The sequence below is a fragment of the Peromyscus leucopus genome, chromosome 4 (assembly GCF_004664715.2).
Source record: "Peromyscus leucopus breed LL Stock chromosome 4, UCI_PerLeu_2.1, whole genome shotgun sequence".
Classification (NCBI taxonomy): Eukaryota; Metazoa; Chordata; class Mammalia; order Rodentia; family Cricetidae; genus Peromyscus; species Peromyscus leucopus.
The window spans coordinates 38,609,710-38,624,835 of NC_051066.1; the positions used below are offsets into that span (position 1 = coordinate 38,609,710).

The following is a 15,126-nucleotide window of genomic DNA, read 5'->3' on the forward strand; positions in this document are numbered from 1 at the left end:
TTAAGGAGTAAATTCCCTCACACCAATACTATCTTAAGTTTTTGATATTTCACTTGGTTGTACTTACATTGTTAGATTTTAGTTTTTCCATTGCACAAAAGCATGTTTAATGGCCGATATTTCATCAGTAAGATTGCTATAAGAACATAGTGCTGAAAAAAAAAAACCAACCGCTTCACTGTGTATTTTATGAGAACAGTTTTAATTACATGCTTATTCAGCACTTTAGAAACTTAAAAAAATATTTTTAGAGAATATGCAATTATTCGCCATATACAGCATTCCCTCCAATATGTTTAATTTGTAATTTCAGAGATGATAGTGCTTTAAAGCAGCAAAGAAACTAGACTATGAATCAGAAAGTGTAAATTTTAGCTTCTGTTAACTGGAATTCTGGGGGATGTCTTCACAGACTTCTTAACTCAGCGGGGAGACTGCCTACTGGATCCAGTCTTGTTCCAGCTCCTGGACTTGCTGTGGGAGAGCATAATGCAGGAAGTATGAACTTGTGCTTGAATTCAGATCACTCAGAGAGGCTGTTGCTTTCTAACGTTGTGACCCTGAGCATTCATCCTCCACTGTTTACTCATCTGTAATAAAAGGGAAATGGAACAGAAGGTGTCTACAGTTCCAGCTCTAAAATTTTATAACAAAGAAAAATGTCCAAATGTTGCTGCCTTCCATTTGCATGTAAAATGTACAGCTTAGTTCCACGTGGCCTGAGAGAAACACCCTCCTGGTGTGCTAGAACATGTGTTCATCTGTATAAACAGTGACCTATATCTCAAACTAGAAATTCTGTCTAAAGAATCTTATTTGCTTCATCTTTCTTATCAGTATCTATGGTCACACTCTGGAATCTTAAGATATACCCTATTTTATTCACTAGGCTTCATCCAAATGGCCTCTGTAAGTCAGAAAGCAAAGAAAAATATACTCAAATTTGGTTTTTGCCTGTTATTTATAAATGCAATGACCTGGAGTCAAATGTGACTCAAAAACTAAAATGACATTTTCCAAATAAGCTTACTTTTAAAACTTTTTACATGAAAAAATACTTCTTCCCCCCAAAAAACCTCATGTTTATAATTTCTAAAAAAAAAAATTTAGTGCCTTAACTATTCAGGTAAAATATCATTTCTTCAAAAGGAAGTCAGAGTTATAGTCACGGGTGGTTTCAGAACATTTTCTGGTAGTTTTTGCTTCATTTCAATATCTTGCCATGATTGGCTGTTGATAGCTACAAATAAGGAAGTCTTCAAGTCTGGGGATTTTTCAGTGGAAGTCCCCAGTTCAACACAAGGGAGAGCTCAGGACAGTTTGGGCAGCATTTGTAGAGACGGTGCAAACAACTTCCAGAACGTGTACCGGCCTACATCTATAAAGAAAAGCAGTCTATGAAGGGAGACCTGTATCCTGGAAACAAGGTAATCAAATCTTACTAATTCCTATTAATTCCTAGCATAGCAAGGTGGTTGGGATGCCTTACCTCTGGCAAGATCAGTCCCACTTCTGTACCAGCCAGCTAAGCAGCTCCTGACACAAGTTAGGGGTGCCTCTGTCATCACTGTTACAGTTAGAAATAAGGCCTTTAAAAAAGCCAAGACCGAAGGAAAATTAAAAATACTGTGACCCTTTTTCTTCTCCCCTAACTTGTAAGATAGAATATTTTTATGACTTTAATTGAAATGAATTTTAAAAGTTTGTATCTGATATGTAAGCCTTCTCAAGAAGCGATTTTTTTCTTATACCAAAAGACTGAGAGATATTTGGCCTAAGTTGGCTTTCTAAGTTGAAAGTAAATTAAAAGTATGTGTAGCCATACCTTTTGCTTATATTTAAAAAAAAATAAATTCCAACATGATCAAATGTGTCTATTCAAATATTAAATTAGCTTACCTTTATTCTCATAAGAAATACATGATGATGAATATTTTATGACATCAGTTATTAGCCTTATAAGGATTTCTAATTATAGTAATCAAGTCTTACTTTGTTATCAAAAAAAACCTTTCATTTTCATCACCACAGTTAATATTGAAGATTATATAATATGATTTTCTTAAGGATAACTCTAGATTAAATATCAAGAACTATTATCAGTATTGTCATAGGAGTAGCTTTTAGACACTCAGTGAGAGTGTCTGCTAGAGGAAAATGATTGCATATTTTCAATGGTACTTGTTCAGCGGCATAGTGAGACAAGGTTTAAACATAAATTGATATCAGTTCATTTTCCCTGGCTTTTTATCAACACTGTCTTCTTTCCATATTCAAACTATGTTTGAGATGCTTAACCCAAGCTGTCGTAGGATGGGGAAAAAAGAAAATGACTTCATCCAAGTCACAGAATAATCATGTCCTTCCTGGAAACTCTCCTTTCTCTCTCATCCACTGTCATCTCTTTGGTCCCCCAAGGAATACAGTTTCATGTGTCAGCACATAGCTAACACACTAGTCTGCCTCTGGGATATGAAACTGTATGTCAACTCATTGTGCCTAAAATGTATGCCCAGAAGCCAAAGGAGTTCTAGAGCAATGTCCAATTATTTCTCTTAAACATTTCTTATTATAGCTAACAGGATGACTCAAAACAAATCTGTTAAATTCCCCTGGGGAAAAAAAATCTGGTTGGAATTTTAGAAAATGTGTGCACTAACTTAAGGGAAATAATTGTCCGTGTAGTATAAAACCTTGTCTTTGAACATCCTGTCTCCCTCCACCCCCCAGACGGGGTTTCTCTGTGTAGTTTTGATGCCTGTCCTGCATCTCGCTCTGTAGACCAGGCTGGCCTCAAACTCACAGAGATCTGCCTGACTCTGCCTCCAGAGTACTAGGATTAAAGGCGTGCGCCACCGCTGCCCAGCACATCCTGACTTTCTATGTATTGAGGCTTCGGTAAACATTCGGAGTCTTTTGCATTATACATTGTAGATGTAAACAGTAGAATATGTTCCAAGTCAGTTTGCTTTGTCTCCTTCTTATGTGCACAGTAGAGGAGTTATCCATATAAGAATATTCTTTCTGGTATGTTTTAACTATTGCTAACATCTTTATTTCATAATTCTATCTAGTCATTTTATCCATCTCTTATTTTTTCTAAATTACATAATTTACATGTGATTTCTAGATCAAAAAGTATACTTGGACAGGCTTCCTCCTTCTTGTTTTCTCACCATACCAGCTAGAATTTCTGGATCAGGGCTTCATAACAGAGGAGAAAGCAGTCGACTGTTAAATTTCTGATCTCAGGGGAATTTCCCTAGTGGTTAATATGAAGATTGAGATTGGCTGTTGGTTTGAAGGAAATGCTTTTATAATCAAAAATTAATAATTATCAATATCCTGGCTTATTAAGGGTGCATTCAATAAAAAATATAATTTTTAAATAATATTCCATGTCTTTGGTAACATCAGAGACAACTATCTGATTTTAGCATTTCTAATGAAGCAAGGATCTGCTTTTTTAAAAGACTTAGCAGAAATCAGGTTGCTGCTGTGCATGTTTCTGTGACAGAGCTGAATTATAATTAGAAACCGTGCTTTGTTATTTCTCAGATTAAAATAATAAATTGGTTGATCAAACCAAGCCAAGCCTACACATTTCCTTTTTCTCTTCAATCCACATGCTTAGACGCCTCTCTTCTATCATTTTGGCTTCACAATTCAGTTCACAGCTCAAACTAACAGAAAAGAATGAAAACAATGTGGTTCTAAGCCAAGGAGCCCTATCCAGGCAGAGCAACCGGATCTGTAAACAAAGCAGCTGTTCATATGGTTCCTGCAAACAGCTTTCGAAAGTCACATCCAAAGAGGGGATGCAAAATGTGTGTCCAAATTGATTATCTCATGTCTAGTTTACATTAAGAAAATATGTACTGGAAAGCACATGTTTGTGAGTTACTGAGAATTCTCACATTCATATTCATAAGACATTAAATTTATCTATATTTTCATTTTATGGAACCTATCAGTGATGAGTTTCTATACTAAAGTTTACTTTCAGAAAGTAAAACCAGAAAAAAATGCCCAAACACTCCATATTCTAACAAGTTTCACGCACATGATCTGTTCCTTGAAACGTCTAAGGAATCAATCCACAACCTAGACCTTGGCACGTCTGCTGGCAAGTCATTCTTTACAACCTTTTCTAGTGTCTTCTATTGTTTTTGATCTTGCTGTTTTTTCACACTGTTTAGATTTTGTTTGAAGACAATTCTTTTGAAAAGTAATCTTTAATTGAAATATTTTTTTTTTTTTTTTGGTTTTTTGAGACAGGGTTCCGTTCCTGGAGCTCATGCTCTAACCCAGGCTGGCCTCGAACTCACAGAGATCCGCCTGCCTCTGCCTCCCCAGAGTGCTGGGATACAATGTATTTTGATCATTGTTCCCCTCCCCCAAGTCTTCCCAGATCCTCTCCACTTCTCTATTCACCTAACCCTGTTTCTCTCCCTCTCTCTAAAACAAACAAAAATAAAACCCCAAGAAACACACACACAACCCTCCCTGACACAAGCGCGCGCGCGCGCACACACACACACACACACACACACAAATGGAAATCAACACAAACAATAAAAAGACCAACAAAACAAAAGAATGTACAAACAAAGCAAAAGGATACAAAAAGTCTACAAAAATACTATTGAGTTTGTTTTGTTACTAAACCCGGTGAGACCTCATTGGAGAAAACTGATTTTTCTTTTGCATTGGGTATCAGTTAGAGATAGCTTCTTGGTTAGGAAGGAGTGGGAGCTGGTGCCTACTTCCTCCTCTCAGTGCTGGGAGCCTGTCTGGCTTGAACCTGTGCAGGCTTTTGAAAACAATTATTTTTAAAACAATTCTTTTGATCAATTTTTCAAATGTATTGACAAACATGATATTATTCTACACATTTTTTCCATTTCTGTAACCCTTCTTAGTGTTCATTTTTTTATATTTTCTTTCTCTTTTTTCTTTTTCTTTCTTTTTTTTATTTATTTAACTTTATTTTATGTGCATTGGTGTGAGAGAGTCAGATCCCCTGGAACTGGAGTTACAGGCAGTTGTGAGCCGCCCTGTGGGTGCTGGGAATTGAACCCGGGTCCTCTGGAAGAGCAGCCGGTGCTCTTAACCTCTGAGCCATTTCTCCAGCCCTTTTTTATTGATTGGTCATATCACAGAACTAATCCCTGTGACATTTTACACTTACCATTATAAAAAATATCTTTTGGTTTTATCTTTGATAATATTTTCCTGATATTTTAAAGATTATTTTACTTTCCTCAGTTCCTGATTGAGTATGTTTAGTTATGTATTTTTAAGCCTTTATTGTTTTCTAATAATTTAAGGCTAGGGATCTTTTAACTACATCTGATAACTGTTTATATGTCACTTTCACATTAGCCTAATTTTACAGTATCAGGAGGGCTATTTTGATTTGGCTTTGGAGGTCTGCATTGGGTGGACGTGGGGCACACTGAGGATTGACCTTACGCAAGCTCAGTATGTATTTACCTTACAGTTTTTAATTTCAGTTGTATTTTCTTTTTAATATAAAGGGATTTAAGTCAGTCGAATTATTTTAGAACAATTTTAGATTTAGAAAAAAAAGTTAAGGGGCTGGGGATTTAGCTCAGTGGCCCTGGGTTCAGTCCTCAGCTCTGGAAAAAAAAAAAAAGAAAGAAAAAAAAAAAGTTAAGCAGGAACTATAAACTCCTGTATATCACCCTACTTCCTCCCTTCAAGTCGGTGTCCTGTTAGTGATATCTGTATTAGCGCGGTTATAACTAATCCAGATCTTTTTATTTTATTGAGTCTTTAAATTTTTTTATTATTTATTTTACTTATCTCTCTTCTAATCTTTGTTAATCCCTTTCCCCTGATAATTTGTTTCTCTTTTAGTTCTTTGAAGTATACAGGGTCTTACTTTATCCCACCTGCCTCTGACTCTCTCTCAGTGGGATTACAGAAGCCCCCCCCCCCATGCCCTACTTGTTTGTTTACCTGGGTTCTGGAGGTCAAGTTCAGGTTCCTATGCTTGTAAGGAAGTGCTCTCTCCTAGCTTCCCACACCTTGTTTTCTTGCTTGCTTTTCTTTTCTTTTTTGATGACAAATTTTATTTACTGTGTGTGACGATCAGAGACAACTTCAGAGAGTATGGTTTTTTTTCCTTCCACCTTGTTTGTGCTTAGGATGGAGCTCAGGTGGTCAGGCTTGTGGGTGAGCGACTTTATGCCCCGAGCTATCTCTCCAGGCCCTGGTCTTCCTTAATATCAACATACACTGGAATTAAGGTCTCACTGAGCATGATTTTTACTGTATGAGCTTTCATGTGTTGCAATGTTTGCTTTCATTCATCTCTAACGAAATCTACTTTCTTTTGTGATTTCTTTTTTGACTCATTAGTAGCTTAAGAATGTGTCAGTTTTCACAGATTTATGTCTTTTCCAGTCTTCCTTGGATTACTGACTTCTTCATGCCACCTTTGTTGGAGAAGATATTTCAAATGAGTTCAGTCTTCTGAAATACATTGAGACTTTGGAGGGGGCAACTTTTGCTCTATCCTGGAGAAGCGTCCTTGTCCATTTGCTGAGAGAGTGTGTCTGCTTCCTGTTGGCACAGTGCCCTGTTTATGTTGGTTTGGCTTAGTTGGCATATAGTAGTATTCCAAGTTGTCTTTTCCCTCTCTGGTCTGTTTTTCTATTCATCATCGAATGTGGCATAACAAAGTCCCCAATGATTATTGTAGTCTATTTCTTTTTCCAACTCTGGAAATGTTCTTTTCATTTCCTTTAGGGCCCTCTTTGCTATTTATGTGTATAATTGTTGTATCTTCTTGGTGAATGATTCTTTTTGGTGATACAATCTTATGGTATGTCTCCTATATGAGTTTTTTTTTTTTTTTTTTTTTTTTTTTTTTTTACTAAAAGCATATTCTGACTAATATTAGTACGGTTACCCATCTCTCTTTTGGTTATTGCATGCAAAAATATTTTTCATCTTTTATTATTATTATTTTGTCTTTGTGTGTTTGTGTACAATATGTGTGTTGGTGTGTGTGGGTGTCAGTATTTCTATTCGTGAATTCATGTGCATGTTCATCATGGCACACCTGTGGAGGTCAGAGGACACCCTCGAATGCTAGTGGTTCTCACCTTCCATCTTTGAGAAAGGAGCCCTTGGTTTGGTTTCATTTTCTTTACCACTGTACACCAGGCTGCTTGGCTGCTGAGCATCCAGGGACTCTGTCTCCATCTCCCATCTCCCCACAAAGGTGCTGGAATTACAGACGTGTGCTACAACATATAACTTACATAGTTCTGAGGATTCAAACTTGGAATTTCATGCTTGCGTGGCAAATTCTTCACCCACTGAGCCAACTCTGAAGTCCACATCTTTCACTCTCATCTATCTGTGTCTTTTCATCTAAAATAAGTCTCTTCTAGACAGCATGTAGTTTGATTATTCGATTATGCTGGATTGTTCATATTTGGCCAAGCTCTGCTCTCCATCTATTTTTAAAGTGATCACTAATAAGAAAAGACTTCTGCCGTTTACTACTTGATGTACGCATTTCTTTTTTTTTTCGAGACAGGGTTTCTCTACGTAGCTTTGCACCTTTCCTGGAGCTCACTTGGTAGCCCAGGCTGGCCTCGAACTCACAGAGATCCGCCTGGCTCTGCCTCCCGAGTGCTGGGATTAAAGGCGTGCGCCACCACTGCCCGGCATAATGTATGCATTTCTTATGCCATACTTCTTTTTTAAAAATTCAAGCAAAGTAAAAATACCGAGGCTGAACAGTAGGTGAATAATTATGTCACTTGGGAAAAAACAGTCCAATGAACATATAAGTAAATGTCCTCAAACACCTTCCTTAAACTATTCTGTGAATGCAAGCGGGCAACTTTCTGGAATGTTTGTTGTCATCTGCTGCCTGACCCAGCAGCTAACAGGGGCTTGGTAAGCATGGGCACCGCCTGACTGCAGGAGTCCGTCTCCTCAAGAGGAGCCCCTTCCCATACTGCTTGAATCATCCTTGTAAGTTTGGTTCATAGACACCATCCCCTCAACTAGCAAGTGCTTCTGCGTGCCCTCATAAACCATTGTCCGTTCCTTATTTCCTCTGTTACTTCTGCCTTCTGACTCTTTGCACTGTTTGAGCCCCTTCTGATTTTTTCTCTTATGTATTTTAAGAGATGTTTTCTTAGGGGTCACATGGAGATTAAAATAATTTAAATTAATATAGACTTAGTGTTAGTTATTTAGCTGTGTTGTGTTCTTACCCTGCAAGGAAGTGTCATGAAACAGAATCCGCTTATAAGAGTTTTATTAGAGATAAAGGGATAGAGAGTGCGCAGGCCTGTGGGAGAGACACTTGCGTGGAGAAGAGGGAACTGGGAACATGGTGCTCCGCTTTAAAAGCGGCTGGGGGGCGTGGCCAGGTCACATCACTACTCCACGCGTGTGCATAGATCACATGGTCACGTTGCGCGCTTACGTGACCATGTAATGTCACAGATCCTGGTTACAAGAGACGCCTTGACCCGGAAATGCCTATCCTGACCTGGAATTGGCTAGGCGGAAGTGTCCGCCTGGTATATGGACTGTGGGGGCATGTTGTGAACCCTTCACTTAGTTTTAGGAACAACCATGAACTATTCTATTAGTTTACTCCCTCCTTTATGTCTTCTTGCAAGTTATCTCTATATATCGTATGCTCGTGTAGAAAATAAAAAGAGAGAAATTATAAACAAAAACTGAATCATGCTGGAATTTGTACTTATGTAATTGACTGATTGTACTAAAAAATGTTGTTTCTTTATATGGCTTCAATTCTAGTGGGATTTTAAAAATTTCATCCTCCATTACTTCCTTTCTTGCTCTTTATAGCAAGTCTACTAACAACAAATTCTTTCAGCTTTTATTTAACGTCAAAGTGTCTTTATTCTTCTTAATTTTTGAAGGATAGTTTCGCTGGGTATAGAATTCTTTTTGTTGTTGTTTTTGTTTGTTTTTCAAGAGACAGGGTTTCTCTGTGTTACAGCCCTGGCTGTCCTGGAACTTGCTTTGTAGATCAGGCTAGCCTCAAACTCACAGAGATCACCTGCCTCTGCCTCCTGAGTGGTGGGATATAGACTTCTTAGCTGACACTTTTTCTCCTGCATCTTCAGTTGGTTGTCAAAGCAAAACTGCTGTTAATTTCTCTTTTAAAAAAATGTTTGTTTTATGTGTATCATTGCTTAACTGCATGTATGTCTATGCACCATGTGTGTGCCTGGTGTCCTTGGAGGCCAGAAAATGGCATCAGATCCCCTGAAACTGGAGTTTTACAGACTCCTGGAAATCACCTGACACACTGTTTTGAGCCACCATGCATTACTGTGGGAAGCCAGTCAGTGCTCTTAACCACTGAGCCATCTGTCCAGCCACCAAACTGCCATTAATATTAACAATTGCTTGCAGATAGTATGACACTTCTCTTTTGATGTATCTATATCTCTATATACATTTATAATAGAGATATATAGATAGAAATAGATTGATAGATAGATGATAGATTGATGATAGATAAATAGATAGATAGATAGATGGATGGATGGATGGATGGATAGATGGATGGATGGATGGATGGATGGATGGATGGATGGATGGATGGATAGATAGATAGATAGATAGATAGATAGATAGATAGATAGATAGATAGATAGATGATAGACTTTTGTAGCCAGACTAGCCCCACACTTGCTGTTTCTAACTGGCCTCGGCCTCCACTAGAGATTACAGTTGCGTATCACTGTAACCTGGCTTCTCTTCTTACTGTCTTCATACATCCAAGAGTCTCATTTTGTCTTGGGCTCTTTACATTTTTCCTTGAGAGGCAAGGTGTCATGTAGCCCAGGCTGAACTAGTATCTGAAGAACTTATATCTGAAGATGACCTTGAACCTTTCATCCTCCTGCCTCTAGCTCCCGAGTGCTGGGACTACACTGCCACACATGGCTCATGGGGTGCTGCAGTAAATCACAAGGTCTCATGCATGTGAGGCCAGGACTCTACCAACAGCCCACGTACTCATCCCCAAATAAGGATTTTTTTCTTTTTCTTCTGAGACAAAGTTTCATGTAGCTCAGGTTGGTTCAAACTCTCTATGTGCCAAGGTTGATTTTGAATATCTGAGTCTCATGCCTCCACCTCCTGAGTACTGGAATACTGTCTAGAGACATGGAAGTAATACTTATTCCAGGTTTATAGTTTGTATTTTACATTAATGTGATGAGATGACATAGAGTGACTCTAGGTGATAAAAAAGTCCAGGAACATGCTATCATTAAAATTTGGCAAGAGAAAATGTGGGAATAGTTATAAGGTCATTAAGATAATTATGAATTGACCGTGGTTTGAACAAAGGGTGGCAGTGGGGACAGACTGTGACACTGAGAACAGAGAGTATATATATATGTGAAAAAAATTCTTATTATTTGCCATGCCTATAAATCACATTTCAAAATGTTCACTGTTTTGTGTTTTCTTTATGCAGCATAAGCTTCTCAAAGGCATCCTTTGTTTTCTGCTTACTTATTTTGCATTTTGCTTTGGTTTTTTCTTTCTTTCGTTTTGTTTTTTGTTTTGTTTTGTTTTTTGAGACAGGGTTTCTCTGTGTAGTTTTGGTGCCTGTCCTGGATCTCACTCTCTAGACCAGGATGGCCTAGAACTCACAAAGATCCACCTGTCTCTGCCTCCCGAGTGCTGGGATTAAAGGCATGCACCACCACCCCCTGGCTTTTGTTTTGCTTTTTGGAGATAGGATCTCACTATATAGCTCTGGCTATCCTAGAATCCACTAGAGAGACCAGCCTGGCCTTGAATTCACAGAGGTCCGCCTGCCTCTGCTTCCTGAATACCGGGATTAACTGTGTGTGCCATGCCACTCGGCTTGCCTTTATTCACTTGAAGCCTAGTGTAGCCCTTTCTGGTTGGCTGTGTGGATTCCCCTTGATTCTCACTTTCTATCTGGCTGTTACTAGTTCTTCAGCACAGATCTTGAACTGGGAGACCATAACAGTTCACAGCTACCTCTTCGGCTTGAAACTGGTATTCATCAACTTTGGTACTATGGGTATTGGGCTGAAGTGAGACAGACCCCTTACACAGACTGTCACTTTTCATTATGAAAAGAATGCCTGGCTAAGTAAAACTTACTATTGGTCCTTTAAAATAGAAATCAGATATAAAAAGTAAGCTCCGACCGAGGCTCAAACTTCCAGCTCTGTCTGCTCATTTCCTCTCATTATTGGCTTCACACACTTGGATACAGAGTGTTCAACAATGCACGCGCACACACACACATGTACACTGCATACACATACACACAAAAAATAATTCTACCGATGTTAGCTCAATACAGTTTTTAAAGTTTTCATAAAGCATGGATTGTACATTGAGCATATTTCCAGCCCCCCACACTCTCCCATCCTCCCTTCCTCAGCCCTCTCCCTCCCCATTGCCCCCTTTGTTCTCCTCCATAGTTTCACTTCTACTTTCGTGTCATATAAACTTGTATGTGTGTGCATATACATGATTTTATGTATTTATTTTAAGCCTAGGAACTACAAATCAAACCTAAAACTAAAAAAATCCACTTTCTTTATCCATTTCTCTGTTATTGGATACCTTGTTTGGTTCCATAACAGATATTGTGAATAACAGTGCTACAATAAATATTGGCAAGCAAATGTCTCTGTGATATATCAACTTGGAATTCTTCAGGTAAATACCCAGGAATGTTGTAGCTGGGTCACATGTACTTTTGGTTTTCTGAGAAACCTCCATATTGACTTCTGTAGTGACTGGACGAATTTACATTCCTACCAACAGTATATAATGATTCCCTTTTGTCTAATTCTTACCAGCAAGCATTCTGTTTTTGTTTTCTGAAGAGCTGCCATGCTGACTAGGGTAAGATGGAATGCCAATATAGTTATAATTTTTATTTCTCTGACAACTGGTGACATTTAGCATTTTTATATGTCTGTTGGCCATTTGTATTTCATCTTTTGAGCACTGTCCATTTCATTGGCTTATTTATGGACTGGCTTGTTTCCCTGTTTAATTTATTGAGTTCTTTGTATATTCTAAATATGAATGCACTTTCAAATGTACAACTAACAAAGACTTACTCCCATTCTGTAGGTTATCTCTCTATTTACTTAACCTAAGGTCCCATTTGTCAATTGTTAGCCTTATTTCCTGAGCAACTTGAGTCCCGTTGAAAGTTCTTGCCTGTGTCTAGACCTAGTAGTATCTCCCCTACATTTTTCTCTAATAGTTTTACAGTTCCAGGTCTTACATTAAAGTCTTTGGTTCTTTGGGAGTTGATTTTTTTGGTGCAAGTGAGAGATATGGATCTAGTTTCATTCTTCTACCTAGGATGTCCACAACACTATATGTTTAATCTTCATTAAATATACTATATTTAGTTTCTGATGAAAAGCATAATCATTACAGGAAGAAAAAATATATGTCACTGTTTTTATTTTAAAAATCATCTATTTTAAATGATTCTATGCCTATCCAAGCTCGTTTCTCATGTATAGTCACTTCTCTTCATGGGAATGGAAAAAGAAAAAATATGTTTTTAAGACATGCTTATTTTTCCTTATTCAAAGTTTGTAGCCCATTTGTATTTCAAACTGCCTATGCATTCAGCCTTGTATTCCATGTGTATTATTAATTTCAATAAGAATTTCTCAAAGCAGCTTCAAATATACTCGAAATCAACGCTGAATGAGTTAGACGTCATTAAAACTTGAAATTTTGCTCTTTAAAAGACATGATCAGGTGGCCCTTACATTATCAATGTAAGATCTGGAACTCTAAAACTGTTAGAGAAAAATGCAGGGGAGACACTACTAGATGCCTTTAACCCCAGTACCCAGGAAACAGAAACAAGCAGATGTCTGTGAGTTCAAGGTCAGCCTGGTTACATAGAGTTTTCCTGGGCATCCAGAATGACAGGGTAAGACCACATTTAAAAAACAACAGATGACAAGTAAGCATATTTGGAGAAAGTCCACGTGGCCAGCCACTCTTCCTCCCCCAGAAGCCACCAATTAAAACAATCAGACACCATTGCCTGTTAGAATGGCCAAAATCTAGAACCCTGAGAACACTAAATGCTGGCAAGGGCTGGCAGGGACAGAAACTTCCCTCTGTGGAGTACAAGTAGTTTGGCAGTTTCGTAACAAAATGCATATATACTTACTGTCCCTCACATTCCTGGCATTTACCTTAAGCAGCTGATAATTTATTTTCTTCCAGTAAAGACCAGCACATTGTTGTTTATAGCAGTTTTTCAACCTCAGTGCTGAGGATACTGACATTGTACAAGCTTATATATGTGGGGATGAAGGGCATATTGGAAATTTCTAGCTCTTCTTCTCAATTTTGTTTTGCGCCTAAGCCTGCTCTAGAAAAAGCAAAGCATTTAATGTAAGCAGTGCTGTATCACATTTAACGTATTACCTATTACAAAAAGAAACTACTTGATCCAAACGTTATATTGAGAAGTTTCTGTTTGCTAAAAATTTTAATGTTTTTATAGAATTCCATATAACGTGTTTTGATCATATCCCCCCCAACCTCTCCTAGATCCACCCCCTCTCCCAACTTCGTGTCCTTTTTTTTTTTTTTAAAGTGACTGCCAAGTCCACTTTGTGTTGTCTGTGTGTATTCACCCATAACGGGTCATCCAAAGGAGTATTCACCCATAACGGGTCATCCAAAGGAGAATGGGCCACACCTTAAAGAAAACTGGCCCCTCTTCCCCTCGATCCACTGTCCAGAGCGCCTCAATTAGTGATACAGATCTGTGAGCCCCGCGGCTTCCGTTGCAGAAAGCTGATTGGCTTGATTTTGCGCAGGTTCTGTGCAGGCCACCACAGCCGATGCTGAGTTTTAAAATTCTTTTAAACTATGCTTTGACTTTTAAAAGTTGCTCCAAATAATCAGGCTCACAGCTGGCACTTGACAAGTGCTTGAATCCTTGGACTTACTGACCTAAATAAACAAAACACCTGTAAGTGCCAGAGGTAGAGGAAACAAAGGGCGAGGGGGGGGGGCAGAACCTGATCCTCTTGTTCTAACAAAGAAAAGATGTTTTCCTCGCTGTGTCCATCTGAGACGTCTCTCTCAGACCATTCAAGCATGTCTGGAAATAGAATAATGAGAAACTTTTAATCCATATGAAATTTTAAAATAAATTTCTACTCCCATTTACCAACAATTGAACTTTGTTTAGCAAGTACGTTCTTTGGGAAGTATTACTAATGGGAGAAACACCAAATTGATGTGTATGTGTAGTGTTTCTCAATACACATAATTAAGCGATTCACTTAATTACATTCACATAAGGGCTCCGGTGGAAAAATGAAGATTCCTGGCCCTTTCCCTACCTCCTCTAAACAGGAATTCCACAATATCTCAAGTTTTTCTGAGTGCTTCTCTAACCTACATAGAGAGTTATATTACTAGTTATTTTGTGGTTTGCTCAAAATTCTAGCTAAGACACTGAGATGACCTTTAAATATAATAAAGGATTCCCTCGCTAACAGATGTATTTCCTATGTGGCCTGGCGGGGGTGGAGCTTGGTGAGGGCGGGGCTTTGGGGGCGGGGCTTCGGCAAGAGGCGGGGCGTGGGGCGGGGCCTGGCCCTGCGGATGGAAGGTGAAGCGTGAATGACTCGGCGCGCAGCCGCCGCTGCCCTCTGAACTGGAACGGAAAGCAACTTCCGGCTGTAGTCATTCGGCCGGGCACCGGCGACCTGTGGCGTGAGAGAGCGCCGCGGAACCCCTTCCCTGTGAGTAAAAACTGAGAGTTCGGGTGTCTGGGTCGGCCGAGCCGGAGGACGCAGGACGGGGGTGTGGGAGCGGGAGGGACGCGCTGCAGCCAGGTCGCCCCGGAGAAGGGGAGCTTACCGGGTGATTTTGAGCGAGAGAAATCTCCGGTCCCTGCCCCCGAGCTGACCCTGTGCGGCTTTTCCGGCCCGTGACCTCGGTACCCCCCCCACCCCGCCGCCGCGGCTGGGTGACCGCCGCCGTCAGCGCTGCTTCCAGGGGCGGGAAATGAGCGCGACACGGCCCGCGGTG

The 15,126-nt window shown here is 39.3% G+C and overlaps 1 protein-coding gene across 4 annotated transcripts in view; it reads left to right on the plus strand.

Moving 5' to 3' along the window:
* The first annotated feature begins 1,290 nt into the window (after positions 1–1,290).
* Tank (TRAF family member associated NFKB activator) overlaps positions 1,291–15,126 on the plus strand; it is an 84,014-nt gene continuing 70,178 nt past the window's right edge. For 2 of the 4 annotated variants that reach the window (XM_028867244.2, XM_028867177.2), the window contains exon 1: positions 14,701–14,837. The gene's annotated coding sequence lies outside the window, so the exon portion shown is untranslated. Of the gene's footprint in view, positions 1,428–14,699; positions 14,838–15,126 lie in introns of those variants that run through there. The other 2 variants (XM_028867308.2, XM_028867388.2) reach the window with 2 other exon arrangements.